At 39.7% G+C, this 27,311-nt stretch overlaps 1 protein-coding gene across 4 annotated transcripts in view; it reads right to left on the bottom strand.

Moving 5' to 3' along the window:
• The window catches only part of NCKAP5 (NCK associated protein 5), a 505,074-nt gene that overhangs the window by 422,457 nt on the left and 55,306 nt on the right, over positions 1–27,311 (bottom strand). For 2 of the 4 annotated variants that reach the window (XM_057407189.1, XM_057407191.1), the window contains exon 1: positions 17,228–17,360. The exons of the other annotated variants lie outside the window; for them this stretch is intronic. The gene's annotated coding sequence lies outside the window, so the exon portion shown is untranslated. Of the gene's footprint in view, positions 1–17,227; positions 17,361–27,311 lie in introns of those variants that run through there. 4 annotated transcript variants of the gene reach the window in all.

Here is a 27,311-nt window from a genome sequence, read left to right as displayed (position 1 = left end):
CCAATATCCACCAAAAAGGGTTATAGTAGGCAATTCTTTTGCACAGATGTGCTTTAAAGTCTTGTACACCTGTGTACTGTCACAAATCTATCCAATACTTACAGCATCCAGTCACTCACCTAATCACTATAAAAGTGCTTTCATGGGATTATATGGGAGAAGAGGAAAACATGGGGCAACCCAATGTACCATCCTCTCTCCTTCCTTAACTGAATGCCAGAGATTGCCCCTTATTCCCATTTCTCTTTCTTCATTCCTGTTTAAGTATGAATGATCGCACCCAGCAGACATATTCCTAGGAAGAATGGAACCTCCCTCACTGTAGAAATGCTGCACTTTTAAAATGCTTCAAGATGCTAAGTATCCTTATATTATACAAGTCTATAAGTAACCTTATAACACACAGGTTTCCAGTTCAAGGGACAGGTCCTTTGCCTCCATAGCACTCGGTGCCTGTACTGGTGCTAGAAAGATGAATTAAGCTCATCTCTACCCCCACACTATGCCAGAGGCAAAAAAGAACAAACCAAAAAATCCCCCAGTGATCCTCACTCCTTTCAGTGTGAATACGTTACATTCCCAATCACACATTCATAGGCAAGTTGAATACAGGGGCTCATATATACTGAGCTGGTTCAAGATTAATATATGCAGCTAAAAGACCAGTTTACAGAAGTGAAAGTTTTGGACAAGTGGGAACAACTTGAGTTTGCTTTAGGGCACTGCTCTGTTGCACCATACAGACCTGAGCAGCTCTGGGACCGCAGCTGGTACAAAGATGGGAATTCAGCTGAAACATGAGGCGGCTTTTCCTGAAACATGAGGCTACTGGCACTTACTCATGTAGCTGCAATCAAATAAAGCCTCTCACCTGAATTTTGTCAAGACACAAAAATAAATTACCATCTGAGTCACCATTTATCTGAGTACTTGGGAGTACTGTGTGCAGTTCTGGTATCCTCAACATAAGGACATGGAACTGTTGGAACAAGTCCAGAGGAGGGTCACGAGGATGATCAGGGGACTGGAGCACCTCCTGTATGAAGACAGGCTGAGAAAGTTGGGGTTGTTCAGCCTGAAGAAGAGAAGGCTGTGTGGAGACCTCATAGCAGCCTTCCAGTATCTGAAGGGGGGCTATAGGGATGCTGGAGAGGAAATCTTCAACAGGGACTGCAGCAATAGGACAAGGGGGAACAGGTTTAAACTTAAACAGGGGAAGTTTGGGTTAAGTATAAAGAAGAAGTTCTTTACTGTGAGGGAGGTGAGGAACTGGAATGGGTTGCCAAGGGAAGTGATAAATGCTGCATCCCTGGCAGTGCTCAAGGCCAGGCTGGACAGAGCCTTGGGTGACATGGTCTAAAGGGAGGTGTCCCTGACCATGGCAGGAGGGCTGGAACTAGATTATCTTAAGGTCCTTTCCAACCCAAACCATCCTACGATTCTATGATTCCTAAGTTACTGACTGAACAAGAGCACGAGCAAAAATTTTACAAACCACTTTGGGCAACACAATTTCCAGTATGTTACCAAAGACCCAAATTACTAAAAAAACCCATAGGCCCAAGTGAAATTGCATGGCAGGGAAACATTTGTGGTTTGAGCTCTAGCAATTCTATTCATCAAGTTATACTACTGTAACTGAGCATCTCCAGGGATTAAAGAGTTAATAAAAAAAAAGAAAATGCACAATTACCTAAAATACAATCTGTCAATCAGATATTGGAAATGGACTACAAGTACTTAGAGAACACTTTAAACAGATGACCATGATTTATACATGCTGCAACTGTCACACACACTATTTCTGACATTCAAGACCCTACATGTACTGACAGTTGAAGAAATTTCTAGTTATTTGCTATTTTGTAGATCTGTAAATCACATAAATGCTCATATTATTTCCATGTCCTCTGACAGTTTGCATCAACAGACCATCTTGGAAGAACTACAGTGATGAATTATTGATGGTATCTCACATAGCTGGCAAACATTTATTTGCAATGCTGTGATACAGAGCCTGCCTCTTTCCAGTCTCGAGATTGACCCTAATGTAAACTACACCATACAACAGATCAAAAAATATATAGCCTAGCTCTCAATTCATGATCTCATTCTTATCATTCGATGGTTCCCATAAAGACTGTTTATTATTGATGGGAAATGCTGGAAGCAAAATATCCTGTAGCTGGAAGTCCCAGTAACTGACTCAGTCTGACTCTTCTGGCCTCCTCTCAATATGCTTTATTTCTTCTATTGAATAAACAAACAGTCGCATTCTGTAATGACAAAGCAAGCCAGGATTTTCCCATACTGTTTTGACAGATGTTGTCAAGGACTGATTACAAAAACCTGTATACCAAGTAAGATATTTACTGCTGTGATTTTCCTTAACGTAACTGAACTACATGCAGAATAAACTAACGTCATAGGAAGCTGTGCTAATGAACAGCCTCTGACTATGCAAATTAAACTGAAAAATAACTTCTCCAACTGCAGCAAAATCTATTTTTAAAGGCACTGGAGGAAAAAATATCTTATTTGTTACATTGTAGTAACAGGGCACAGGAGTCTATGATGGAGGTGAAAGGACTGATTAACGAAACATCTCAATGTCTGGTTCAGGCACCCTGCAGGAAAAGATCAGATCTTTTTTCAAAGGTCTCATTACTCAAAAGCTCTCAGTAAGAACAGCTAGAGCAACCTTCTGCTGACTGCTACTTCACCCAGTACAATCAGTCAGCATTTAATGTATTAATAATGGTTTTGCGCTCTGTTTTTACAGGCAGTTGGAAAATGCATCAAAGCTGATGGGGTTCAATTACGAAAAATTATTTTAAAGGGCTTTCTGGGTTTTGTGTTGCAGGAGGGTTGGGAGAGGATGCTGCTTAACTGATCACATCCATGCATCATTTTAAAATACAAAAAATAAAAGCAGACTGATGCCCCATTACAATTATATGCAGAACTGTGAAACAGAATGATTTTCTATTGCCAGGTGTTCGTGTGCCCATTGTAACCGGCAAAAGGAAGACCTTAGACATTGCAACATCATGGGCCTTCCTTTTGAATACTATTTTTCAGGTCTGTAGCCCCCACTGGCTCTGACATTTACTTGTTAGATAGATAGGAAATTACAAGGTGGTACCAAGAGGACAATATTCTTTTGAAGCCATGGGAAAATGAGACTGACAGAATAGGGGGCATCACAGCACAAGTTCCTTCACTGCAACAAGGGAATTTTCATTGCAGTGAGGGTATTTGGACCAGCAGGTTTACACAGCCAAACAGTGTTTTTGCAAGCCCAGGTGACTAATAATTCTGGAAATTAAAAAGCTGCAGCTCTGTATGACTGACAAAAGAGGTATTTCATTACATCATTTTATCTGTGCAAAATGAAGCACTACGCAATTCATATGTAAAAGTTTATTTCTCCACTATTTCTCTAGATTCTGTACAACCACAAAAATAGGACATGGGCCTAAGTGACTGAGGCTTTCCTGGGATCTAAAGCCCATTTAAAAAACTCCAATGTTTTCCAGTGATTTACACTGCAATTAGACTAAAAACCTGATTTAACAGAAATCTCACAGAAGTGGAAGTAAACTTCTTAGTTATTGTGTCTCTTTCCTTAAAATCTTAACTTGCTTCATATTAAATATATATAAAAAGCATTTGTTCAGTAAATACTCCACAGACAATCTGAAAGAATACAGCTGCCTGTTCAGTCCAGATTCGTAGCTGGTGCCACAATCTGGGAAGGATTATAAACTGCCTATCATCCCTCTGTGGCAGAAGTATGGGCAATACATCATTCTTTCTATGCAGAATATTATGTATGAAATTACAAAAGGGCCCTATTTAGATAATATTCCTTTTTATTTCATATTCTAATTGCCTAGGAATGGCAAGGTAAAAAGAACATCTTGTCCCAGCAGAAACTCTAGGAAGTGTACCAAGCAAGATGCACAGTCACACTTTACACATGCACTCTGACCGCTCCTGACACTACAGATTGTCTTCCAATTTCCAAGAGGAAGCAAAGGGAGTCATCTCTGTCTGTCTGATGTCTCGATGACATTTCACTGAGATAACAGTTCACTGGGATTTGCACATCTGAAACTCTCCAAGGAAGTTTGTGAGAAATAATAGTCTAACCTACTTTTGGGACTCAGTGGAGAAATTCTGTTTCAAGCACCAATGGCCACTGATGTCAATGGGAAGATGTGAGTGAGTGCAAAGGGACCTGGTTTTGCTCAGCGCCGCCAGGCCTGCTAAGGCCTAAAAGACATTCACAGAAATGAAACGCCTGCATGAAGTTACTGAAAATCAAGATCTGATTTAAGGAAAAAGGTAAATTCTTTTGGGGACAATATTATTGAACTAACAGAAAAACAAGAACTATGGTAAATATGCCTAGATGAGAATCAAGCAAAACCTTTCTTAACAAAACCAGACTTGAAATAATACATTCATCCTCCAATAACTTTGAAATCAGTTATGCTTCCAGATAAAAAAAGTGTCATTGTGAAAGATATGTGATGATACTCTTACTATTTCTAGCTATAGGTTGCATTAGATATTTGGAAAACCAGAGTCAGACTAAATCTAGCTTGCTCTTCATTACCTGAATTACAGATCTGAAGCAGTTGTGGCAGAGCAGAGAGCTCTTCTGACCCATTCAGGGACCACGGCCCCCCACTGAACTCTTTAATGATGCCCCCACAGACAGCAGAAGTTGTGGGTGTTTTCTCCTTCCTCTTACGTGTCTCACACGGAGAGTCTCCAGGACTATCTAATATGCTACTTTTTAAAGACATCAACTTACTTCAGGCCTTCTGAACCCAATTTAAACTTCAAACTTTATTTGATTAAGGGGGATGAAATTTAGCACCTCTGTGATTTGATTAATTTTTCAGACAAAATAAGCACCACTAAAAAATAGTGGAATACAACAGATCCCAAAAACCAAAATGGGCAGGCATCCTCTCTGATTTAAATGCTGTCTTTTATACTGTTTGGGTCACCTTCAGCAATTATTACTTATTGCATGCAACGACAGCAATGGAAACCACAACCAGTATGTGAAGGCAAGACATCAAGGAAACAAAGTAATTCAAAAAGGAAGGAGAATTTCAGCTAGACTGACATGCAGAGGCACTTTTCTTGAGTGATACTGTTGTGGTTGAAGCCCAACCAGTAACTTAACTAGAGTGAGAGATAGGATAAACTCTGATTGATTTCCTTGTGATTGTATGAGTAAAGTGCAAGTAGTTGCACATGGATGACAAGAAGGTAATCAGGAGTAGTCCGCATGGATTCGCCAAAAGGAAATCACACATAACAAACCTGACTGCCTTCTATGATGGACAACTGGATGGATAGATGAGGGGACAGCAGTGGATGATGTCCACCTGTAGTTCTGCAAGGCTTTGGACACTGTTTCCCATGACATCCTCATAGACAAGCTCAGGAAGTACAGGCTGGATGAGCGGACGATGAGGTGGATTGAGAACTGGCTGAATGGCAGATCTCAGAGGGTTGTATTGTGGTCAGTGGCACAGGGTCTAGTTGGACATCAGTACTAGTGGCACTGGTACCTAGCGGACACCAGTAACTAGTGGTGTCCCCCAGGGATCAATGCTGGGTCCACCATTATTTGACTGATCAATGTCTTGGATGGAGGGATAGACTGTCTCCTCTGCAAGTTTGCTGACGATACAAAACTGGGTAGAGTGGCTGATACATACCCCAGAGAGCTGTGAGAGATTCAGAAGAATCTAGGCAGGCTGGAGAGATGGACAGAGAGGAACCTTTTGGAACTCAACAAAAGAAAGTACAAGGTCATGAAACTTGGAAGGAATAACTCCATGCATCAGTACAGGCCGGTGGCTGACCTTCTGGAAAGTATCTCTGTGGAGAAGGACGTGAGGGTCCTGGTGGACAGCAAGCTGGCCATGAGCGAGCAATGTGCCTTCCCTTGTGGCCAATGGTATTCCAGGGCGCATCAGGAAGCACACCGTCAGCAGGTCAAGGGAAGTGATCCTCGCTATCTATTCAGCCCTTGTGGGGCCTCACCTGGAGTACTGTATCCAGTTCTGGGCTCCCCAGTACAGGAGAGATGTGGAGCTCCTGAAGCAAGTCCAGCAAAGGGCTACTAGAGTGATTAAGGGTCTGGAGCACCTCTTACGTGAGGAAAGGCTGAGGAAGCTGGGCCTGTTCAGCCTAAAGAAGAGAAGGCTCAGGGGGTAACTGACCAATGTGTTTGAAGGGAAGGTGTTAAGAGGATGGGGCCAGACTCTTTTCAGTGGTGCCAGGCAATAGGACAAGAGGCAACAGGCATAAACTAAACCACAGAAAGTTCCACCTGAACATGAGGAAGAACTTTACTGTGAGGCTGACTGAGCACTGGAATAGGTTGCCCAGAGAGGCTATGGAGTCTCTTTCCCTGGAGATACTGAAGAGCTGTCTGGACACAATCCTAAACAATGTGCTCTAGGTGACCTGGCTTGAGCAGGGGGCTTGGATTAGATTACCTCGGTTGGTCCCTTCCAGCCTCAACCATTCTGTGATTTTGTGAAAGACAAAAGGGCATAGCATTACCCATTCTACCACCATCTTCTCAGTGGGTTACATACAACTAAGGACTGGTAAGGCCAAGTCAAAGTATCCTTGTAAACAGCAGTTATAGCAGATACACACAAGCTGGGTCACATGTGTTTCACCCGAAGGTTGGCCGTGTAACTGCTGATTCCAGCTCAAAAGATGTCAGCCTTGCTAGTATCAGACCCTTCAGCTTTATGTTATACAGCACATTTTACACAATAAGTCAAGCTGCATCTCTTCCTCTCTTTCCCACACTTCCCAAACCATAGGAGAGGAATAGTCCCCTTAAATACACTTCCATTATGCTTTAACAAATAACACTAACCATGGGGCTACAGGAAAATGCCATTTCCCTCCTGCTCTGGGAGCTCCTACAGCCAACACTGCCCACCAGCTATGCCTGGTATGCAGCTGAGACATTGCACAGAAGCCACACTCATGGATAACCACAAGTTACAACCGCAAAAGATGTGCAAGTCCATGCATAAAGAGGAAGATTTCACACAGCTGCTGTTCTTATGATCTCTTTAGATAAGTGTAAGGCAGCCTGCCCTGCTGCTTCTTCTTGGCTGGTAAATTCAGGTGTGGGTTTGCCTCAAAGCAGTCCAGGAAGACTTCAGAAATATGAATCCTCATTCTGTGGGAAGAGAAACTCTTGAGACACTACAAATATAAAGCAAAAAAGTGCCTTTGGCCGCAACTACTGCATTCTAATTGATCCAAATTGGAAATACCTGTAACTATCCAAGGCTGTCAATAATTCTAAGAGAAAGTTTTGCTTAGCTGAATCTACACAGCTGAAGCCTCTCCCATTAATATTTCTTCTGCCTTATACACAGAGCTCTGCAGATTTACTTCATATCCATGTTACGTTACTCATATGAATATGTCATTTGAAATTATTTTAGACATAATATTTACAAAATTAATTCAGTAAGAAAGCTTACTGCAGGGGGGATTCCAGTTTCGACTGCTGAAACCACTTGGTCTAATAATTTGTTGTAGTAAATAAATGTTATGAAATTTCATGGAGAAACTATTATCCAAATTACTGAACAACAACAGAAGAGCCTTTATTTTGTTCCAGGAATGCATTTCTGGCAGAGAAAATAACAGTCATATACAATGTCTTTTTATAGATTAGTCAGGGGAAAAAAATGACTGCATTGATGTACTGCGAACTGAGGGTTTTTTCTTTCCTGAGGAATTACAAGTGACATCAGTTTTCATAATATCTGAGAAGAAGAGAATATACTTTGTTGAAAGAATTCCAGCTTTTTTATTCTGCTAAATTGTGTTACTGAGACAAACTTTCCCATTGTTTATTGTTTGCCAAGCTGTGGCTCTGGTGTACAAAAAAAAAAAAAAAAAAAAGAAGTGTTTCAAGCTCTCAAATATTTTCCTGAATAATTATTTTATTGTTTTCTCTTGATCAAAGCAGCAGAATGACCCTACTGAGATCTGTGACAGCATTTGCCAGGGGCTTGAAACCTCCACCTCCAGTAAATAAAATTGCCCATGAGGTCTCAGCAGACTGTTCTTATTCCTGGAACATGTTGGTTCAAGCAATCCTCTTCAGTAGTCAAAAATGTTGTTCAAAAAACTATGCAGGAAGTATTGGGGTTCTGCAGACAAAAACAGTTTACAAGATCTTCCCCAAGGTGGTAAGCAAAATACCATGGGGGGAGGAGGGGGCCAGAAAGAGCCAAGACTGTGGAATTTTATGGTAAATCTTTAAGGAAGTCCACCTGTCCTCTCCTTCATCACTATCTAACAGGCAGAGCTTTGGGAAACACTAATAAAACTCTCTGATCTGTCAAACAAATCGTTGCTCTAAAACAAAGCTGAAGATCTATCAGACACATGGAATGTATTGTCTATCCCAGAGTAAGACTCTATGTAACTTTTTTTTCCCATGCAGAAATAAGGATGATCTTTAACTCTGCAGGTTAAACCTTTCATATAAATGACTCTGAACTGAAAGACTGACTCTGCTGTTGATTCAAACTTCAGCAGTTCAAGACTTCTTTTGGCCATTTCAGTGGGAAAAGGATAAAAATCATGTGCCTGACATTGGTGAGATATCGTGAATTGCCACATTGTCACCAGTTGCTACTAATTGCTAGCATCATCAGCATCTGCATCACAAAACCTTTCTTAATACAAACAGACTCGTATGAAGAATGGATAGCCCTGTACTCCTACTGCTCACTCTGCATGAAGGAAGTTACATTTACAGATAAGGAAATTAAAATATTCTTGATATGTAATCCTATCACTGGCCAAGAAAAATCACATTTGATAATTGTGGTCACAAAGGGTTTCTTAACATACATATTTCATTGTGAAAAAAATAGTTTTATTTTTAAACCACTTCTATTATATACAGTCTTTAGCGTGTGTTTTTTTAAAAAAGACCATCAAAACCAGATATATATATATATAATATAGGTGCCATCTCCTTTCTCATCTTAATTGGTTCCCCTGACACAGGAGGACTGAAAAAGTTTATGCCAGTATAATTTGTTCTCTATTTGTTAACTGTATCCAGATGTTTCATCCAAGAGTATTTTCCCTTTATTTTTTTTCCACTGATAATACCTCGTATTTTGTGTTTGCAGAATTAATTTTGTCATGGCATACTCTCCCTCATGAATGACCCCAAAAGATTTGGTGTGTAAATTATTTTTCTAGTTCCAAGATGTCTTAGCATATCTATTCTGCAAAAGGACATGGTGTGGTCTAGCGATTCTCACATATGTTGAAAGCAGAAGCTCTCACACTGGGCTTGGTTCAAGGACCAGGGGTAGAAATTAGGCCAAGCATCTGGACTCATCTGATTTTGTACAGCCATCCTTTGAGATTATGTTGGTCTTTCGCTTGTAGGGGAATCCTGGTTCTATGAAAGTCAGCATAAGTATTTCTCCCCCCCATGCTGGACATCTTTACTGTCATCATCTAAAATCAAACCCACTTAAATCTTTGATGAATTTAATCTAACTGCAGAGGGTCCTTTTTAGGCCCTTAAAACCAAGTGCATAACCTAAGTTCTCACTGTGAAGTATCAGCAGGATTTCACAGCAGAATGTGTTATGCAGCTGTCTGCCTACTGAGCAATGTCACACAAAGTGACTTTTTATTCTGTTTTCTTTGTTAAGAAGAACACTTGACGTAAGACAAACTATGCTGTTGACCGAGAATTCAGCAGATGTTCCACAAGCCTCTGCTCTATGGGAGGCCCAGAGCAGCAGCTCACCGCAATCAGCAACCATTTCCTGAAGTTCTTCTTCTGCAAAGCAAAGATTGTAACAGTTCTCAGAAAATAACCTGTGTAACAGTCAAAAGGCAAGACCATACTCATCTTCTGAAGAAGACCTACGATATAGATCTTCACTATGACAGTGAAGATCTGTCACTGTTATGAATAAAATTAGTTAAAAGCTTCATAATCAGAGGACGGGTGATGCTGTGGTTGTTACAGCACAATCGCTTAATTAAGATGACTTGGGTCTACCCTTTTTTTCTTAAACTTTGCCACTGTTACCTGTGCGAGTTTTGGCCAACCACTTGTCTACATTTCTGTCCTACTCCATATCTCTCTCAGTTTGAAACAGCCTTTTTTCCAACTGTTGATTCTGACCATCAAAATCTTGGTGCAGGAAGCACCAGGAGCAGCAGCAAGGCTGGGATGAATGAAATGCCCTGGGGAGTAAGACATTAACCAAGCATTTGGAGAACCACCACAGGAGTTCTTGTGCTGTCCAGCACCTGCTGCATAAAGCTGCATCCTCTCAGTATTAACGAAGTCCAGATGAAGCTGTACCTAGATTCTGATGTCTTAAATCATACTGAAGAAAAAGTTATCCTCTAAAGCCATTTCAGTCTGTCAATAAAGCATATTCTTGGATGACACCAATTGTCATAGCTGCACTGAGTCACGGCAGTGACAATAAATCCTACCACAGGATCCATTCCAATGATAAAAAAATAAAACATTTCCTCATGGTTGCTCTGCTTTGTTCTGGCCCCCTCTCCACCCCACCCCACCCCCCACCCCTCTGTCCTACTTTTTCCAGTCTATGAAGCCAATAACTTTGCAGCAGAAAAAAATCCCTGCAATTAAATGTCCTGGCACATAGATCAGCCTGCTGCCTTGCAGAAAGATCAACAGTTTTACCATTAAAGAAAATATGTCTTTGCTCACAGTACAACCTGTGTGAAACTCCTAGTAATCAATGAAAGAAACATCTCATTAACAGACCTCCCAAGATGGAGGAGAGTGTTAGCTCAGAAGAGATGGAAGGCAATCTCAAGGAGCTAATACAGACTTCAGGGTTATAAACTGGGTGCTTGAGAAACTGTAGTGCACGCCTTACGTTGCTAGAAAAGATCTTGTTAGAAGTACCTACATCTTTATTCAAACACAGTCTTTGTGTTGCACAACAAAGCCATGACATTCCCCAGAGAAACCTCCATACTCTTCCCTTTATCTCCTTTAAATGAACAAAGAATCCATTTATAGATACTTAGTTTCAAAATTACTCAGTTCTGGCACTCCGTCACAGCCTCCTGAGGGGACCAAGAGCAGTACAGGGGACTTGATTTCTGTTCTCATAAAGCTCTGTCATTGAGAGCTAGTCAACAAAATATTGTTTCAGTTTTTACTGCCAATACTGATACACCATGTTTGCATCATGCATGTCAAGCCAGGCAATCACAATACTTTATTTTACAGAACAGCTGTAAATGCATATCCCAGCCATACAAAGATAACCCTGGAGCACTAAGTTATGGGGCATGCACTGTCTGATCACTGTGTCCATTACCCGTGCAGCCCAAGCTTCAAACCTCCTGGTCAAGTACTTGCTCAGCTTAACTGGATTTAGGGTGCAAAAGAAAGCAGGATTCCATTATTCTCTGCAGGATTTTGTAAACTATGAAATTTTATACTTAAATATTCCTTGTAACACGTATTCCTGTGTTACAAGAGTACATAACAATTCATGCATTTGTGAATAGCTATATTGAAAGTAAGGAGTTAGCAACAAAAACAGCAAAATGAAAAAAAAAAAAAAGAAAATCAGCTCTGTTTTCCTCCACAGGAGCATGAAGGAGGTATAAAATATTTTTTAAAAATTAACCTGCACTAACAAACGCAGCAATAGTCATTCCTTGCATGTTGCAATGTCAGAGAATGTTGCTGAAGTATAGCATTGCTTTGAATGTGAACATAGTTCCAGGAACACATTTTGTCCCCCACACAGTGGGTCAGTTCTTCTTTAGCTAGACATAGCCTTTCTAGACTGAAACAAGAGGAAGACTGTAGATACAGGTATTACTTTACAGTGTCTCTGCCTGTATCCCCTATGGGCATAGAGGGGATGGAGTGGAAGGAGTAGGAACTTCACAGCTCCTGTTATTTTCTCTGGAAGGGTGATTTGGAAAAAATAAAGAATACGTTTTTCCTTTAGGACCAGCCACAAAACTGAACCAATGTGAGTGAGAGGCTGAAAAATTACTGAGTAAATTACTTTTCTTCCAACAAATGAAGGAAATAAAGGCAGTCCCTTGCTTGGAGCAGTCACATTTATACAAATTGGTGTCTAGAGACACAGCCTGCCCTACAGAAACAATGCTCACAGTAATGAGTCCGGCTGCCTATCCAGGCGAAGTTCTCCTGGGTTGATGTGACAAAGACAACATTCATGTGGGCTACCACAGAAGAAGTGATATAAAAATTACCCTGAATTCCTGCTTACAGAAGACAGGAAGGGGACAACTCCTTGACTCTGGACAGGAAAATTACTTAGGCCCTTTAGGCAGAGTGTATGCCTGAAATAATCATTTCATTAAGGCTCAGGATTCATTTTATGAACCACAGCTACCTGCACTGATCATCAAGACCTTAAACTCTCATTTAAGAGCAGTGTGTTCTTTCATCAGCTTTAGTTACCACAAGAAGATAAAGGTTCTGGACTACTACCCTGAACTATGCAACTCTGGATAACTAAAATACCGTTTTCATTAGAATTGCTTTCTGGAGAGGAAATGATTGTCAGCAACTTCACTGTATGCATAATTTTATTGCTTAGGTGAGAGCCTGGATAGTTGTTCTGCTACCAACAAACTGCGTTAAGTAACTTTGAGAAGGTTAATCTCAAGTTTACCCATAGGCTCTCAGATGGATAGTATGAGATTTGAAATGATCACTTTAATGACTGTAGATTAAGAGATTAAGTTTCACCACTGTGGTGAAGTTCTGCAGAGAGAGGGCTGCCAGAGCTATCTCTGCTTCCAGATTTTGAGGGACAACCTGAACCAGTATTGCCAATCCCATAATTTGGTTAATTAAAGGATAGCTCTAAGTTTATGCTTTGACATTGACTGTTGATGATTTGTCATTGACTGGTGAAAGACTACTGATCATCCCCCTTACCCTTATTATAAAAAACCGTAACATGAAGAACAAAGAAGTTTATCAAAGACCAAGTTCCACAAACACTAACAAGTGCTCATAAAGCTATGCCAGAAAGAGATCCCTTGCAATACATTCTGGTTTGCCCTGCTTACCTTCTATTATTTCCTACTGGAAATCATTCCTACCAAAATTATACTCCTTGTAATATACACATCTGGTATACATTACTCTTTCAATTAGGTTTTCCACTAACCATGTTAGAGAGTGTAACCATTTATACTACTTAAGTATTTCTTCTCTTCCTCCATATATTACACAACTTCTATGTTTGGTAATAATTATCTGTTCTCCCAAGAACTTGTGCCCCAACTTTCCTACATGTGATGCATAGAAAATATTAAACAAATCAATGACCAAACGAAATGAAAAAATTGTTTTTAAAAAATCCCACAAAACCAAAGATCCCAGAACTGAATGCCCAACAGGCTTTATCTTGTAATAGCAAGCATGTCCAAAGTGCAATAGCAATCCACAGTGTGGCTTCACAATACCACCAGAAGGGGACATGAATGTGCTTTTGTTGTCCTTTTCAAGTAAACAACTGCTAAGAGAAGAATGAAGAAAGAGCTAGTCACCTCAATGAGGACCAAAATTTACTGTTTGATGAAGCTTAAGAAGCATGAGCACTATTCTAGTTTCATGCAGCAATCTCTCTATAAATATATAGTGCAGTAGTTGCACTTGCTTTCAGTTCACAGGTCTTATTATGAGCAAACTATCAGACACAACTTCAGTATAAATATTAAATGCTACTTCGCAATTAGCATCAGCCATTTTCACATTTACTCTGGAAAACAACCACTATCCTTTTGGCTTTTTGTTCCAAGTTGCTCACACTGTGAACATCACTCTCAACTCATTCATAACTCACAAGTCTCAAATGATGTCACCACCACTACACTGCACATTGCTGCAATGATATTTATCTATCTACCACTTGCCTAGGGAAGACTGCTAACAACACAGGGTTTTGCATGGCAGGAGAGTTGGAACTAGATGATCTTAGAAGTCCCTACCAACCCAAACCACTCTATATTCTCCAAATTAACATATTCATCCCACAGTCTTCCACAATATACAGCTTCTTTCTGTCCCTGTATCCCTGTGCCAAGAGGACTGCGGACTTCAGGACCAGCTTCAGTGACCATGATGGAAGACAGAAGCGGTGGGGAAGCATGAGCTACGCAGCTATTTTCACAAAGGCAAACATCAAAGTTATCAGGGCTGACATAGGGCAACAGTTCCCTCACAGCAACACCTTCACTTGTACCTGAACATCATACATGAGTCATTGTCAAGGATTTGAAGGCAGCACAGCATTAAAAGTAGAGGCCTCTATCCTCATAGTTGCTGGAAAATATTACACGCTTAGGAAAAATCTTCCTTCTGCCAGGAAGAAAGAGGTGTGCTACTAGCTAGGCTTCAGCTTGGGTGAGACTTTCATCTTAATCCACTAATTAGCTTGACATCCCTCTGCTGCTGTACCACTTCCCTCAATTATGCAGCTAGATTCTGTCCTCCAGAGTTCTCCAGAGCGCCAGTAAAATTATGGTAGAAGAAACAGTAAATCCTACCTAAAATTAATAGATGTTTTAATGTAGAAACCAAAGAGCACCTTGCTTTTCAGGAAATGAGCAGAATAGCCATCCTCTAGTCCTCTGGGCAGTATAATCATTACAGACTCCATGCGAGTCTCTTAATAAAGGAGAGGGTATATTCAGATACCCAAAGATTTCAGAGTTTGACCTGCCAAAGACATGAAGTAGTAGTGGCTTTTACTGTAGCAGAATCACTGAGTAATACCACCCAGGGGAAATCCCCAGGAAAGTTCTTATCTGTTTGCCATTATAAATTATGCTGACCCATCAGACAGACTTATGTAATTTTCCCTGCAGAGACACACCAAAGTTGTACAACTTTTCAGCAAGTCATTCTGGTGAAAAGCCCAATAGAAACTTCCCAACGTTTTGGCAGAATTTAAGTGCTAATATCCAAGGAAACAATCCAGAAAGCCAGCTTTCCAAAGGATATTTAACCTCAGGGACATCTAAACATTCTTAAGCGTTCTCAAACTATTTCCTCAGCACCTGTGCAGAAGTGCATTGCAGTTTGGGAAGTTTCATCTGTAGCTGCTTAAGCTCCACCAACCTCCAGAGACCAGACAGCCTACAGGTCAGTGAGCTCCCTGAAGAGACAATTGCTCACTGTTTAATTGCACAGCAAAGTTGGCTCTGATTTGCAAACAGCTAAACCCTGGCCAAACACTGGTACAACAAAATCAAGAAGGAAATGCAGAAATGCTAATACATCCTCTTCACCTGTTTGCTTGTATACTTTCTAAGCACCAATCTTGCTTGCCTTAAGGTAACTAGTATATTAGAAGAATCACTGGACCTGGAGGATACATCCATCATTGCACATGTGCATAAAGGAAAAATGAATTACATTAAAAATGTTATTTTGCAGGAGGACCTAGATTCATCTTTTGATTTATACTGAGTCAAGCCTGTTTAATACAGAGACATAGTCTAAAACAAATTTTGTCATTGTTAGCCCTGAGGTTCCATCAAAAGAAGGTGACCAAGAACCCATTTTTTGGTGAGGCTACACTCTGTTATCAGCTTCCTCATTTACCAGCTTTAGAAAGGGGTTATTCTGTGTCTTGTAATAAAAATTTACTTATACTGCACTGTTCATCCTCAGATCTCAAACACACCCTAAACCAGCAGTTTATTAAAAGTGTTTATTAAAAGTATACAAAAGCATAAAAAATAATTTCTATTAGTATTAGCAAACTATTGCAGTCTTAACTATTTGGGTCAATTCCACTTCCTTATGATTAGATAACTATTCTTTGCACCCTTCTGTACTGCTCCTGCCTTTGGGCTTGTATCAAATCTTTAATACTATTATAGACCAGGGGCTGCTAAAACTCATGTACAATGTTTTCTTATTTTATGTATACTATGCATTTCATAAATATACAGACATATCTATTTCCATAAAACTTATTGCAATTAAATGCATATTGATCCTAATTTTCTAACAGTGGCTGGTGATGAGTAGGTCTTACCTAAACAAAGTAGTTTCAATCTACACAATAGAACGCAAGCTGTGAATAATTGCTAACAAATAAGGGTATTGGAAAAAGAAAACAACCCCTCAATTTAGAGATTTGTGTTGATTCTCTTGAATTTTCTTGTGCTTAACTGCACTAAAGTTATTTTCATTGTATATGTGAACTCATGTTTGTTTCTTGACAAATGCCTTTAAAACTTGATTTTATAATTTAATTGACATTTATTTTGGCAATAAGCTTTTTTGTTACAAGCCTCCCTTTGACAACATGCTCTGTGCTACTTACACACAGACAATTAACAAGGCACATTTAACTGAATCCCAACTGCTGCAATATCATCTGTCACTATGAAATTTGCAGGAGTCTTTACTCACAGTTAACAAAAGTAAAGCCAAAAGTCTGACTGATATGCTGGAATAGGAGGCAAACAGGAATTTCAAATAATTTCATGTGGATTTCATATGATAATATATCACAACAGGTAGAAACCTGTACTTGTTAGTTCTGGAAGACATTTTTTTGATTTCATTTATTCCTTCCTGATACAGTTAAGAAAAACTCTAGATAACATAGGAAACACTTTTCATCACCTAATTTCAACTGTTTGTTTAATACCAAATGGGTAAAGACAGTATTTTCATATAAAAATCTCTGAACTGCCTATAAAAATATTTGTTCCTATTTCTAAAATCAGCACAATCTACTAAACAAAATAAGACTGCATTTTACAAAGGCATATTAAAAATTAGAAAAATCTGAAATCTCACTTTTAGGCAGATGCAGGCATGACCGTGACATTGCTGGAAAGTACCAACTGTCAAATATAGTTGTGTTTTAGAAAGTCTGTAACGGTTTCTGAATCTATCAGACACACAGTCTACAGTGACTGCACATAGCTACTTCCTAATGTCTTTCACCTCTTCACATGGTCTGTTATATCGGCTGAGCTTTTTCCTGAAACATGAGTTTAAATCAAAAGTGTTAATGGCATCTTTCAGTGCTACCAACCGTAAACCTCTTTTATAATAACATTTAAAGCATTAAACAAAAAATCTGTCCTTACTTACAAGGCAAAGCAGAAAAGGAAGGTCATTCATTACACTTCATTCACTATTTTCTGTTTCATTCTGTAAATATTATAGTCTTACTGAGAGAAAATATAATGTCTGAGGTTCTCAGATCTTCCTTCAGAGTTTTAATCATTCACTTCCCAAGAAGTGGGTTAACAAATACCACACTGTTCTGTCACTATTTGTATGCAGCACCACATAGGGCAAGCTGCCAAACTTGCACGGTTTAAAGAGCCAAGGGTAGAAAACTGACACCCTAACAAACACACTCCCCACTTTGTCTCTTTTAAGGTGGTGTAAAAGTGTCATCCTTGCTTCTGACTGCAGTTTCGGAAGGCTCTTTGTTGGACTGCTTTACTTCTCCAGAAATGCAGTATTTAATAGTCGCCATTCACCAAGCTTCAGGGATTTGTTTCATGCCCAAATGTTTCTTATGCAATTATAAGGCTTTTGCTCCCCACCAGCTGCACTTTAAATGTATTTTAATTGGCTGGAATTCAGAAGGAATCCATTTGGCAGTCATTTACATTTGAAGCACGCCCCTAGCAGCTGAAACGGACCCGAGAAGCAGCCCGATTACTTCATCAAAAGAAACTGCTTGAATACCATTGACTCCTACATAACTACAGTGAACTCTATTATATAGGTGTGGTGATGTAATTAATAATTCTCTGCTACATTTTGGCTTATACTGGGAGCAGAATGTATTACCAACTGATACATTTACAGAGTGTTTTGCTTAGCATTAGTTTTCAAACCTCACTGCACTGCCAGAGGCCTTTCTTGTGCTCTTCCTCTATCTCATCTAAACAACAGTGTGTCACTAACACTGGTATTCTTGTTTCTATGCAGCACATCAAGAATGTTTCCAGCTGGATTTTTGTATATGGTATTATTTTAAAAGCTTCTAATGTGCTAGTTATTCAAGGATCAAAGTATCAACTAAGTTTAGAACATTACATTAGGAATGTCTCAGTTTTCCATTTCTCTTTATTTTTGGGCTCCTAATGCATAATGTAAGCCAACTTTACAAAACCTTAATTTAATGTAGTAAATTCACCCTACTCTGCAGTTTATAATGCAGAGGTTTAAGAGATGACAGCAGCAGGGAGAGCTACCAACAGCTGCTTAAAAAAAAAGAATGAGAAGACATTAAAGAAAGAACCACAAGAATTCACACTTTAAAATGCAGTATTTAGGATGAATGTAGCGACATTAACAAGTCAGATTTAAAAACAGAGAGACGTTCCAAGTGATGCTGATTGAACGCATGGTATCTGAAAAACCCAGAGCTCTGCAATCCATGAAAGCTCCTGTGAAATTGTAACTGCTTGAGAGTTCGCTTACCATCAGTGTAAAACAGAGGATGAGGGAGTGAAAGAAAAGGGATTATTCTCTAGCTGAAGTACAATGAGAACTGTTTTCTACATTTAAAAGGTGAACAGTTCTTGAAGTGAAGTTATGACAATACTTGCCGCCTACAGAGAAAAGCAGCGTTTCAAGTGCATTGTATGAAAAGGAGAAGGATTAATGCCACAGAGAGAGACCATTATACTATAGAAGAGCTGCATATTTTAATAATTTGACTCCAACCAGCTCTGGAAATTTCCATAGTTAACTGGCTTATACTCCTAAAAAGTGGAAACCCTCAGTGTACAAACCCCACACCAAAAAACAATTGTTATGGTAACCCATTGTATCACACTCAATGTATTTCACCTTCAGATATAGTCATGACACACAGGAATACTCTTGAATTCCTCCTTTTGAAGTCACAACACCAAGCTGGGACATGAACTCAGATCCTCAATGCCTTCTTTCCTCCATTAGGTCATGCCTTTTTAACTGTCCCACGTAGAGACACTTTTGACTACAACCCAGATCAGAGCTTACTCAGGTTAACAGCTGAAAAGCACACGGAAGCATCTTAGATCTCTGAAAGCTAAAGGAAACAGAAGGTGGAGGCTTAAATCCAGACTCCTTTCATCCTCATCCAAGCAGAAGCAGAAGATTAGACAGCTGCTCACCTTTATCTTATCTGCAACCTACCAAAAGAGATGACCAAGCTCCCATCAAGTTCAAAAGGTGATACAATGGGAGAAGAAGAGAACAACCGCAGAACTATTTGTGACCTTAGCAATAAATGAAAAGAAAATCTTAGAGCATTACAAGTAACCAAAATATGTCATATTTGAATCCTCACTCATGCATCATTGAACACTTTACACTTTTGCCTACATGACTTAATATGTTTGTTTAAAAAAAGAAAAAATCTTCCTGATAGAAGTCCTGCAGTGTAAAATATCAATATGAATTGTATGGTGGATGAAGGGGAGGTCTAGACAGGAAGGCAAATGGCAGCATGCGTGACAGCCTGCCTCTGTCCTCCTGCCTCTCCCAAGCAGCAAGCAGCTTTGGAAAGAGAAAGGTCAACACTCTATTCATGCTGTCACTCTGGGAATCCCCTGTGTTGTGATGGGCTTTGTGATGACAGCCATGAAGCCTTGATGTGCCATTGGCTGTTATCAGACATTGAAGACAACTGGCCATTATTTAGCTTCAATATCTATCTTCACAATTATTTAAATGTGAGACACTGGCAAGTGTTTCCAAAGAAACGGTACCGGTAAAATGTTCAAAAGAAGGGGACTGATTTATTTTCAAGCCTCATGTGAGATGCGAGTCACAACAAAAAGCCTCAGAAAAGCTGTACACTAAACTGATTTTCTGGTAGCAGTTCTGCAAGAAAACCCTTGCACTGACAAAACTTAAACATATGAAACATTTACTATTAAGGCAGTTAATAGCCCTAAGCATAGTGAGATGGAAAAGCATTACTTTGAAATTTCAGAAACCATTAAAGGAAGAAGCCAGAGAGAGAAATATGGGTGCTATCAAAGGAAAGATAATCCTTCAAAAGCAGAGACATCAAGCAGTAAAGAATGCTTCCACCATGCCTAATGGAAATTCTTTGCTGCCTTCGTTTCCTAACTGCTGTTGGCATTCAGCTGGACGACAAGAAAAAAAACATGTTACAGTAGTACACACAAGCAAAAATGAACTATGGCAAAGGAGAAACCACACAACGAATGAAAAGCTGGTTTTCTCTTATGTAAATGGTATGCATCAATGAGCCAGTTCCCAGTCTAACAGAACCATCTTCAGGAGATTTATAAGGTTATTAGTGTAACTGATACCTTGTTAAAAATGGAGGAGAGAGGGATGAGAATGTGAGCTTGTAGGATTTATTAAAACAGCAGCCCAGCAAAGTCCTAGTAAATGTATGAAAAAAGACAAAAAGAATTATATTTGTGAAGAGGATACTAGAAACAATATGTAATCTAGCCAGTATGCCAGAAACGAGGAGGTGGAAATATTAAAATAAGGCTTATTGCAGGCTTTTAAAATCAGGTGAGAACACTGGACACTCAATTACTTTCTTTTAATCCAGAGATTGCCCATGTGAAATGTTGTGAAGGCAAGTAATCAAAATATCAGTCTCTCCCTGGTCCTAACTGAGGTGGGCAGGTAGAAGGAAAGGAAAGGACAAATTGCAGCCTTTGTGTTCACGAAGTAGGATTACCTCTGTACATTTTCCATCACTTTCTGCCTCCCCATATTCCTTCTCTATCTGGCTCCTTGAAGGAACTACAACAAATTCAGCCCTACATATATATAAGGCATATCTTCATGAGGACTGTATAAAAAAGACTCACAAGCATGGGTGCCAGGTCCTTGGCACAGTTATACTCCACTATGCCGCTCCTCATGTTGACCTATCCCCAGTGGAAACAGGGCTTAATAAAAGCAAGATGCCCAGTTATTAATGTGTCTTTTGCTTCTGAATAGCATAGTTGAGGCCTTGTAAACAGAAGAAAGTATACAAAAGATAAGAGTTGGGGGTTTTTGGTTGTTTGTTTTTTTTTTTTATGGCAGTAACTTGATTACAAGATCTTGACACTGTGCAGTAGGGGTATGGGTGAGGAAAACAATCACCTTCCTTGTGCATTAACACTTCCACCTTCTTGGGAGCAACAGCAAGGGGCTTGGGGATGTTAGAAATCAACATCCTCCTTTGCATTCTGAGAAATGCTTCCATGTCATCAGTCCACTGGGAGTTCAAATGTCATCTGTCTGTACCTCCTTTGAAGGAACAAAATCTCTGATACTGGAACACAGGGCATATTACGGAAATACCAAGAGCTGAGATGACAGACACCCTTTGACAGATCAATTCTGTGAAGCTGAGATGAAGCGTTGTTGATCTATTATTTGCTACACACACTCCTGCAACAAGGTATTATTTGCAGCACTATTACATTCCTCTAAGTAGGCCCCAAACAGAGCTAATATGGAAAAGATTTTCCAAAAAAGAAAAATTAGTCTGTGTGCAATGCAAAATTCATACTCTCTGCAAATCTGGCTGGGCACAAAATCATGTTACTCAGCATTTAACATCAGTTTGGAAGCTTATTGTAGTATCAGTGTCCATGGACTTCTTACCATCACTTCTCAATGTTTCTCTGAAAAAACATTATCACTTTTTTGTTGCCTGTTATCACTTGAAAAGGGAAAAAATATTTTTAAATATGAGTTTGTACCAGAATTGCTGGAAACATATGCCTTGCAAATCACTGCTGTTAGTGTCACTGCAAATCACTGCTGTTAGAGCAGGTACCACTTCGCTCATTAAGAGGAAAATAAGACCAAACATGATTGATACAAAAACCTTCAGACCATTCCTGTGCAAGGGCATGGTCTGAGAGCTCAAATTTTCAAGGCAGAAGACAGGCATGTGCAGAAGACACCAAAGGCTGTTGGATAATGCAACAGACTGCAAACAGGTCCAGACAACATAACTGACTGGTGGGCAAAAGTAAACAGGGGTGGAGCAAAAACAATCCAAATTATGCATCCTGCCTGGATGCATATTCACCTTCAGGGGAATCAGTCTGCTGCCCTGGGGAGATGTGTCATCTTCAAGTGAGTAATATTTACTTTGATGCCTGAAGACAAATATATTTTCAGTTGCTGCATGCTGGCTTCCCTTAGAACCAAGCAGATTCACACGTCTAGCTGTGACAACTTGAAAAGAACAGAATATAGAAAAACTACATATATTTAAAAAATATAATTTTCATATTCTTCCCTCATAGATAACATGTAACAGCCCAGTGCAGATGTTTAAAAATATCTGAAACACCTACCTCTATCCTAGGGCTTCTTACTGAGAATTGAGACAGGGAAGACGCAGAGAAGTCCATGGCTGCTCATTCTTATTACATTTACAGGCTTAAATTTCCATTAACCAAACAGGTCGAGAAAGACTAATGGATATGCAGCACAGGAGATTAAGGACCCCTCAAAAAGCTGAATGTTTTGTTTATGTACATTCCTATCAATCTCTTGGCCATCAGCACTCAGAGCTTGTAATAAAATAATGCCTGAAAGTCCATTTCAAGGACATTATTTTCAATAAATATTAGAAACTATAACATTCTCATTATCTTAATTAAGGTAAGACAACCTGCAAAGACTGTTTGTTTTTTTACTTGAACTGTGTATTGGCACAGCACATTATGGTAATCCAGTGTTACCAAAGAGACTGGTAAAAATCTGATTTCTGTGAAATGAGGCTCTGATCCAGGACACCAGCCATACCAGCAGATCATTAGGACCATCAGTGTTGGGGAAGTTCCTTGTGAGCACCAAATTCTATTATTTCAGAAGAAAGTTCCAGATTGTACTTTAATCACTCAGGTTTTCACCACTACTTAGCAATTATTATAACAATGTGTGTTATTTCACATGTTCTTTTAATAATAGCACTTGGAACTTTCTACAGCATGAGAGGATTCAGTATCCAAACCTTCCCAGAAGGCAGGCAAATAGCAAATGTCATACTCTCATAATGCGTTTAGGTACTGTATAGATGGGACATAATTAAAGTAAGACTTAATTAAAGCTTTTCTTTTCCAGAGACGGACAGGTAAAACATAACTTACTGTATTCTTGAGTACAAAGGAGTCTAAAATTGTCTTCACAATTATACAACTGCAGACTCTCAGCACAGCAAAGGAGAAATACAGTAACAGTTGGGAAGAAGATTTGCTTCCACCTGTTCCCATTTCACTCAATTTCTAATCCCTTGAAACAAAGCCAGCAGGATCTATTCTCTTTAGTATAGAAAACTGAAATTTGCAGCACTCTCCTAAAAGATTCTAGAGGTGATCCATTCTGCTCGTGCTAAACTGTACTGCTTTCAGTGGCGCACCACAAAAATCCACCTGGAACCAGCCACTTCAAAGTGCGTCCTTGGGCAAGTTACTTAACTTTGTTGTTTAACAACTTCATTTCTTTATGGCAGTACTCACCACTTACTATCTGGAGGTACAGAAAGTACATCCAAAAAGGGAGTGTCAGCCACCACATTACTGAACATTATATAAACTTAGTGTTGGTTACTTTATGTTTGGAGTGAGATCCCTGAGGTGATGCCTGGCCTCAGTAGTCAGTATGATGCATGGAGAGAGACTGAAAAGAAAAACAAAAAAAACCCAAAACAGCAGCATGTGCTGAAGTCAGGACTTTAACATGAAGTCACATATTAAACCTCAGTCCCTCTTGTACCTGAAGAACAGATTCAGAGTTGTATAGAAATCTTTCTGCCTACTTTGATTCTAATTTGTGGTTCCATCTCTTAAAAGTATTTGGCAATAACAGTTCTCTGAAAAGCCTTTACGCATAAAGCTACCAGAGGAAGTAACCTATTACTGTATATTTTCCAAAGAGCACCTAACAGTAAAGTGTGTTAAGGAAAGGTACCACCAGTCAGTATTTTCTACGCAAGCAGCAAGCCAGCAACAGACCCCTGCCCCAGCAGTGTGGTGCCTACCACAGAGACCCTCATGGTTAGCTCTGATGAAAGGGATGCCTGTGCTTCAGCCCCAGGTCCCTCTTGAACACTAAATTTCTGCCTAGTTGCCAAGATGAAGCCCTGCAAGGGGTGAACAGACCCTCATTCTGCAAAGCCTCCCCTCCACTGCAGGTGACAATGGAAGGGCAGACTGCCTGCTCAGTGCCCTCACCAGGTAAAACTGACTGACAGTAATGGGCTTTACCAAGGGTATATAACCAAGAAGGCTGGACTGCATTAATGTGAAGAGCTGATTAGTTTACATCCACTTTAGGCCTACTGCAGCATTATTTCCTTGTACTAAAGCAAGGTGGGAAAACTTCTTTTGAAAACTAGCCTGTATGTTTTAAAATATGAACTTAAACAGTGAAGTTACAGGGGGCCTTGGCTGCAAGGTCTGAATGGCCGTAATGTGTATTGCACAAATTTGGGTGACTGGACCTTTGTGCAGAAGTCTTATACTCTCAGCAGCTGCTGGTATGGCTGTTGGTTTGAGTTCCAGGGTGATGCAAAGGCAAAAAACAGCTTGAAAAGGCAGAGCTGAGGTAGAAACAAGAGAACTGACATCTGCCAGTCAGCCTCAGTTTTACTGTCACTGTCTCCTCTTTCAGTTCCTCACCCTGCAGAAAGGGATAACCTTCTCAAATGGCTACAGTAGCAAGAGACAAGGAATTTATCCATGAAATCCCCCGCTGGAAGCATATACAAGAGCTGAACATTGTTTTATTACATGAGAAATACCATTCTTTAAAAAATCTGTTCTAGTCACAACGCTAAACTAGATTTTCCTGAGAATAGGTGATATTTTAGCAGAATTTTCTTTGATCACAGGGGCATGGGAAAGAGAGTGGGACAGAGTTACAGCATGACTAGTAATCAAATCCAAACTATCTAATGTCATAAAGTAGGACACAGAGCTCTACATATTATTTGTAAGATCTTCCAATTGCTTCACTTATCCTCCAAAAGCCAGTGAAGCTTTCTGAACACAGCAGAGAATGATACGGTCAATCCTCCTGCACCAAGTAATTACATGGTTGAATTCTGAACAAACAGAGCACTGTAGGACAGTAGTATTTACAATTACTCAAATTAGTGGACATGATACATAAACACTCCCAGCAGAAAGAGAGCATTTTGGTCAATGAACCAGCAAACAGAAAGAAAAAGGCAAAAGGGATGACAGAAAGTATGAAAATAAAACAGCCACAGTCTGGGAAAAAGCAGAAGTTTGGTATTTCAATCTGCCATACCACAAATTCAGGTTTAAGGATTTTTTTCCTTCTTCACATCATTCCTCCATTTTCTGAGGCCTTTAGGTACTACAGTATGGGCAGCTGGATTTTCTGTTCTGTTTCTTTTTCCAAGATGACAATAAGCATTCACTAGATCAAATGAGATTTGTGCCAGGACAGTTTTTGCCCTGCACCTTCTTGACCACACAGCCCACAGACGGGTTTTATCTAAGTTCAAAATAATGTAAGGGATTACTTAACCCATCTCCTGAAGACAAAGCACTTTTAAGCATATTCATAGTGCAGGTCTGAGAAAGGACAGCTGGATGTCTGCAGGAACAAATGTGGGGTTTGTTTATAGTTGTAGTTTCCAGAGCCTCAGCAGTGATGCTCTGAGTCAGTACATCCTCTAGCTACCCAGGTCAGAGCCATGTATGTTGAAGCCACATTAACCATTCTCCACTTGCAAAGGAGATTTAAACACACTGATCCTGCAAATGATTGCCTACGCTAGTTTTCTACTCCAGAAATCCTATTTAAGGGTCTTGTGTTGATACACATTGAGAGTGAATCAGGCCCTGGGTATTTTGACAGTAAAACAGCACTTAACTTTTAAATATACTGCTCAGCTGTAGACATATTAAATCCAAATGAACTGCATGTCTAAGGCAATTTTCTTCCTTGCATGACAAACCTAGGTTGCTCTTATTCTGAACCCTAAATAGACCTCTCCTGTCTGTATTTAGCCAAATATTTTGCTGCAAAACTTCAACAAAGGGGATGATGATTCACCTGAATTATAGCTACAGGTCTGTAGTAACTCCTTGCAAGGATGCTTGTATGCTTAACACACCCATGGGACCGCTTGCAAAATAATCCACAGGAATGTACGTTATAAAAAAGCAGTCATAAACATACCAAGATGGAAGCTTGACTGGGATTTAGTCAGTTAAAACAAACATTTTGTGTTAAGCAATTAGAATCACAATTAAAAGGTGTCATCTTGACTAAGTAGTACATGTATATGGTTCACATAAAAGGAACTGTTAGCTCTTAGGTCAGCAAGTGCATTCTTAACAATTGCAAGCAGAAGGGGCAGATAAAGAGCCCAAGATGAGGTTGGCCTTGTATCACGCATGAAGATTGATTGAGCCAGAGCAATTGCAATAACAAGCACTTCAATCATGCCCTAGGCCTCACTAGAAAAGCGCTTTTAAAAGGCAACAATAGAGACACTACTGCTGATACAGGAAAACTACAGTGTGTATCATCTGGATCTCCCAGATGCTAGGCTGTGCACTCATGATGGATTGACTTGTCTATACCATGGGAGCACGTGGGGAGCACTTCATTGTTCTGTTCTTTTGCCACTCTTCTCTGGACTTAGTCCTCACAGTAACTGGGCACTAGGCTGCATGGGGCCTTAATGGCATCACATTACTTTTTTTCCTGACATATGATTGCTATGATCTGGTTATTACTTTTCTTTAAATAAATAAATAAATAAAATTGTACAAGTTCTGTCTTTTATTGCACAAAAAGTAGTTGCAAATTAAGACCCAGATGATAAGTCTTAACAACCATAGCAGATATAACATATTTGATATCCTATTTTTATTCTACTGTCATGTTGCAATTAAAATGAAAGACTTGCCACTTCCCAATTAAAAATCTCCAGATGGATGTTGACTGGGCATGCCAGATAGATAGCATTAAAAAAAAAAAAAAAAAAAAGAGGGAATTTATCTTGATATTGTCAACAAGTCAAGTTGTAGGGGAGCGTAGGGGAATAATGAGTTATATTCATCCAGGAAAATGGCAACACCTTTTGTCTACAGCAGCCTGCAGCTGCACAGTGGGGAATTTACAGGAATTCAGCAACCTTTTGATATGGAAAAGGTACACACTGTATGGAAAATATAATAGGAGT

The sequence above is a fragment of the Pezoporus wallicus genome, unplaced genomic scaffold (genome assembly GCF_028554395.1).
Source record: "Pezoporus wallicus isolate ANWC-B61680 ecotype Strahan unplaced genomic scaffold, APGP_CSIRO_Pwel_v1 contig_4166, whole genome shotgun sequence".
Lineage (NCBI taxonomy): Eukaryota > Metazoa > Chordata > Aves > Psittaciformes > Psittacidae > Pezoporus > Pezoporus wallicus.
Note: the sequence above shows the minus strand (reverse complement) of the source record. Positions and strands in the feature narration are given on the sequence as shown.